Here is a 5,683-nt window from a genome sequence, read left to right on the forward strand (position 1 = left end):
ACTTTTGTCCCCTTCTTCTTCCATGTCCTGGCTTTACGCCTCCTCTTAAGTAATCTGCGGTACAGGGATTAAGATTAAAATCAGTGTTTATAAAGCGCGCGCTAGGGTGCTTAGGCCCGACTTTAAGTGCAGTTGGAAGTACTTTACTTTAAAACTTCAGTATAGAGTCTCTTATGAGCTGTGAAGTCGCCGCGCTTCAGATAACCAGGAGCCCGTTTCAGATATAACTATTTGTTATGGGTTAGAACTGGTTTTGATACGACCCCAATGAAAAAGAAACGAAAAAAATTTAGCCGATTTCTTTTATTATAACTCTACTTTATTTAATTTAATGCACCACACTCAGACCACGTCTGTTTTATCATATCAGCTGCCTTCTCGCCGATCATAATCGCTGGTGCGTTGGTGTGCGCTGCCGTTGGCCGGGGGATCACCCCCGAGTCTGCCACCCTCAGCCCGTCGATCCCGTACACTCGCAACTCGGGGTCCACCACCGCATTGGGGTCATTCGATGGCCCCATCCGACACGTCGCTATCTGATGGTGAAGACTTATGAGCAGCGTCCTGATAGCACAATCCCAATAAGCATCCGATCCTGGCGCTTCATTCTTACACTGAGAATAATAAGCCAGATGCAACTGTCCACCATACTTCCTAAAAGGCTCTGATTGCCCTATTTGGATCACCGTCTTAACAGCTTCCCTCAAAGTCGCTAAATCCCTAGGATCGCTTAAGTAATTACCGTGCATTATTGGATGAGAGAAGGGATTGGTATCACGAAGCTCTAAATAGCCTTTGGATTTTGGCTGCAAAAGCATTGGAACGGCAGACCAAGTGTCGCGCCCGTTTAAGGGAGCAAAGGCTTCGTTGTAAGTTTTGTCTTTAATTTTCCACGCTCTTCTAAGGAAAAGGCCATCATCTAAAGCTATGGAGCCTGCCATGGAAATTAGTTCAATATCAGGCACTTGCTCAGGATCATCCGACTGGGATATATCCGATACCTTCAATCGAACCGATACTGGAAAGTGGCCCTTCGCCATATGTAAACCACTGTATTAAATTTTTCACTTGCAAAACTTTTGCAATCGTCAGACTTGCGTTGTTCCTGCTCAGTGGAAATACAACTCCTGGGAACGCTACGTGATCGTACAACGTCCTGCCTACGGGCAAGTCTTTAATGACTGGTATTCCAAGGGACTCTAAATGTTCTTTAGGGCCGATTCCTGAGAGCATGAGAAGTTGAGGTGAGGCGATGGGGCCGGCTGATAGAATCACTTCCCTACGACACCTTACTGTGTATTTCTTTCCATTCCTGACGTATTCAACGCCGTAAGCTCTCTTGGTGTTAGGTTCAATGAGGACTTTAGTGACGGTCGCTGAGGGAAGGATGTGCAGGTTCCTCCTACGTTTGTGACCATGAAGATAGGCTTTAGCGGCGGTGACACGGTGGCCGTAGTGTGTAGTGGTTTGCACGTATCCGAAGCCAAAGCCGTCTGGTGCGTTGTAGTCTACAGTTGGGTAGCCCATTTGCCTTCCAGCTTCCAAAAATGCCTCGACTAGCCCAGTTCTGTAAACAGAATAAAATGTTCACTGGGTATGTATGTAGGTATTTTTTGATTTACAAAAGTGGAAATGATCTCTGTCTGCGTGTCAAATTTCCAGATTACTCCGATGAGAGACATTTTGAAATATATGTATATACTAATATGAATTCTAAATTAAAATTTACCTGACGTTAAGAGGGCCCTCTTCACCGTGGTATGGAGGGTGTTTAGGCAGCTTCCTCAGATCTGCCTTCTCAGCTTTCATGTAATAAGGCAAGACCCCATTATATGACCTGAAATGCAATTAACATTTTTTGTTATTCTGCCCTCAGAATGAAAGAAAAATGGAATTTCAAGATAAAGAATTTAAGGTTTACAAAAAATTGATATATCTTCGGACCAGTGTACGGATACTGTAAGTGTTGCGTGTCATGCCGTGGACAGTAAACATTAAACTTTAAAGGGTAGCTGCAATTGCTTTGTCTACCCCTAACATTTTTATAACTAAACTAATTTCGAGTAGTTCAGTGTTGTTTAATTTATATCTCCGTTGAAATTTGCTGGGACGTCAGTCTTTCCGTGACCACAGCTGGTGCAAAACAGCTGAAACGTCGGAATTTAAGGTAAAAACAATGAAATTATATCGCGGTAGACCCGTTTGTGTAATTAAATATGTGTACAAAACGCGAGAGTTGAGTTTAAGTCCTTTATTTCATCCTTTCTTACAAAAGGTGTGTGCCGGATATTTAGGCGCGTTTCTTTGTCTTATTGAAATAACTTTTATGATTAATGCTCGAATGATATAATTAGATAATTACACTTCAATCAATTACTTATACATTACAATTATTTTCACATTTTTGATATAAATCACTTCCTGGTCTGACACAGCATTGATTAACATAGGAAATGTATCAGGGCAATTTACATGCATTAGTTTACCATTACCCTGTGGAATGCGTACAATTACCTGTCTGACATGACCTGGATTAAATCGGTAGTACTAGGTCTAGGCAGGTTTTGTGGGCATTAACTTAGAGTAGAATATGGCCTATTTTATATAAAGTTTAACACTTTAAATAAATATTTATTAATAACAAACAAAATTAATAAAAAGGAAACTAAACGTTAAAATTAAAACAAATCTTTAACACTCTGTGTTTGTGTTGATGTTATCAGAAGCACGAGATCTGTCCCATTGAAATAACCCATGATTTTTTTTATCCTTCCATTGTGTTACCATTATGATATAAGAAAGTCAACTTTTTAAACGTCAAACCAAATTGCACCCGTCAATCCGGGTTACCGAAGGGGTGAATAGAATAGAATAGAATAGAAATGGTTTATTTGCGGTGTTGAAATACATGCTTAACCTATAATACATCTTATTCTAGTACAAGACACCAAAATTGATGCCACTCAGCATATGTGGGTGCACCAAGGTGATGTGCTAAGTCGATATCTCTTCTGCCTGGTGATGGATGCACCCACTGAACACTCACCACCCATAGTTCCCGTCCGCAGCGATCCTGTCTCAGTCCTGCGGCCGTCCGCGGGTGTATATCATGAAGTTGATGAGACTTGTGCCCCCCACCGCCTTGCCGCGGGGCCAGTAGCAGCGGTTGTTCTCGCTCGCTGAAGTTTAAATAAACGCTTTTCAAGAGGAGGCTTAGAGCTCTTTCCCACTGACGGACAGTTTCTTGCGGGAACGGTTTTCTGCAGGATCCAGGACCCCTATTCGACAAGCGACGTTTGACGTATCGTGTTGATCTCCCGTTGATGTGGGAAAAATCATAAGTTCTCGAATACGTACAATGTCAAAATTTGACATTAACAATCCACAGTTAGGGTGACAAGCAAACCAAACCGAACCACCCTTAGTTTAGAGTGGAGTTTTGGTTGTACCAAATGATATTATCCACCGTTGATGGAATCAACACTCAGTATGCAATAAAATCAACTGGCCGCGTAGCCAAGATGCCAATCGCTAACGCTCCGTAGCGATCGAAACGCAACTGTCACTGTCACACTAATGGGGAAGAGTGATAGAGATACATAATGCTTTTCGTTGTCGAAGCGATAGCGATTGTAACCTTGGCTAGGGGGCCTGTTGATTTGACGTGGATGCGAAATCTGACAGTTGTACATGTCGAATTTGACCCCAGTTTTCTGTAGTATGCGTGCAGTATCTCACAAACAGATTGTTCGTGTGAACGTTACTATATTAGCACGTATACTCCTAAATCGGGATTCTGCAGAAAACCGTACCCGCAAGAAACTCGACGTCAGTGGGAAAGAGCTCTTACGCAATAAATATTGTAGTTTAACATTTCACCATTTTTATACGCTATAATCTAAGGCAAATATATTTGCAAAGGCTGGCTCTAACCAAAACCTTTTAAAGATTAAATTTGGCTCGATATAATAAAAAGCACAAAAACCTATCTAATTTTCATTTATTTCAGTTGTAAATATATCGTTAGCTGGAGTTCCATAGCAGTAGGTATAATTTTAGTAAAAAATAGATAGCCGTGGGTAGATAGCCATCTGACGAGCAACATTTTTAAAAGAATTAAGTATATTTTTATTCATCAATTATTATTTTCTCGAAATATGTCAAGCGGGTCGACTCCCGGCGTGGCAGGGATCCCTATAGTCTGCGTCATCATATCCAGCACGGACAATGCCTTAGCGGTCGGCGGCGCCCACAGGAACTTCCCAGATCTAGCACTGCCGTTGGCTACTGACTGGACCTACCTTTGGGTAGAGGATACTCGTCTCGAAATATCTCAAGCGGGTCGACTCCCGGCGTGGTAGGGATCCCGATAGTCTGCGTCATCATATCCAGCACGGACGATGCCTTAGCGGTCGGCGGCGCCCACAGGAACTTCCCAGATCTAGCACTGCCGTTGGCTACTGACTGGACCTACCTTTGGGTAGAGGATACTCGTCTCGAAATATCTCAAGCGGGTCGACTCCCGGCGTGGTAGGGATCCCGATAGTCTGCGTCATCATATCCAGCACGGACGGTGCCTTAGCTATCGGTGGCACCCAGAAGAACCTCCCAGATCTAGCACTGCCGTTGGCTACTGACTGTACCTACCTTTGGGTAGAGGATACTCGTCTCGAAATATGTCAAGCGGGTCGACTCCCGGCGTGGCAGGGATCCCTATAGTCTGCGTCATCATATCCAGCACGGACGATGCCTTAGCGGTCGGCGGCGCCCACAGGAACTTCCCAGATCTAGCACTGCCGTTGGCTACTAACTGGACCTACCTTTGGGTAGAGGATACTCGTCTCGAAATATCTCAAGCGGGTCGACTCCCGGCGTGGTAGGGATCCCGATAGTCTGCGTCATCATATCCAGCACGGACGATGCCTTAGCGGTCGGCGGCGCCCACAGGAACTTCCCAGATCTAGCACTGCCGTTGGCTACTGACTGGACCTACCTTTGGGTAGAGGATACTCGTCTCGAAATATATCAAGCGGGTCGACTCCCGGCGTGGTAGGGATCCCGATAGTCTGCGTCATCATATCCAGCACGGACGGTGCCTTAGCGATCGGCGGCGCCCACAAAAACTTCCCAGATCTAGCACTGTCGTTGGCTGCTTGGGGTTGCGGGTACTTTTGGACATTCTTCACTATTTCGTCGTCGAAAAAATGTGCGTTGGTGCTTATTAAGGCTATGAACAAAACTATGACAGACTTTTTGAGATCCTTCATTTTTGCTGAAAAGGAAATAATATATGGTAAGTATGTACCTAGGTATAATGAAAATGGGGAATACGATTTACTTTTTAGGGTTCCGTACCCAAAGTGTAAAACGGGACCCTATTACTAAGACTTCGCTGTCCGTCTGTCCGTCCGTCCGTCCGTCTGTCACCAAGCTGTATCTCACGAACCGTGATAGCTAGACAGTTGAAATTTTCACAGGTGATGTATTTAAGTAAGTGGGGCTCCCATACAACAAACGTGATTTTTGACCAAAGTTAAGCAACGTCGGGCGTGGTCAGTACTTGGATGGGTGACTGTTTTTTTTTTTGCATTTGTTTCCGTTTTTTTGCATTATGGTACGGAACCCTTCGTGCGCGAGTCCGACTCGCACTTGCCCGGTTTTTTATTTCAGTAGGTTAACGACA

The 5,683-nt window shown here is 44.1% G+C and overlaps 1 pseudogene; it reads right to left on the reverse strand.

Annotated features, from left to right (window-relative positions):
* Nucleotides 1-297: 297 nt before the first annotated feature.
* LOC134671635 (glucose dehydrogenase [FAD, quinone]-like) lies at nucleotides 298-5,267 on the reverse strand (annotated as a pseudogene).
* Nucleotides 5,268-5,683: the final 416 nt, after the last annotated feature.

The sequence above is a fragment of the Cydia fagiglandana genome, chromosome 1 (genome assembly GCF_963556715.1).
Source record: "Cydia fagiglandana chromosome 1, ilCydFagi1.1, whole genome shotgun sequence".
Lineage (NCBI taxonomy): Eukaryota > Metazoa > Arthropoda > Insecta > Lepidoptera > Tortricidae > Cydia > Cydia fagiglandana.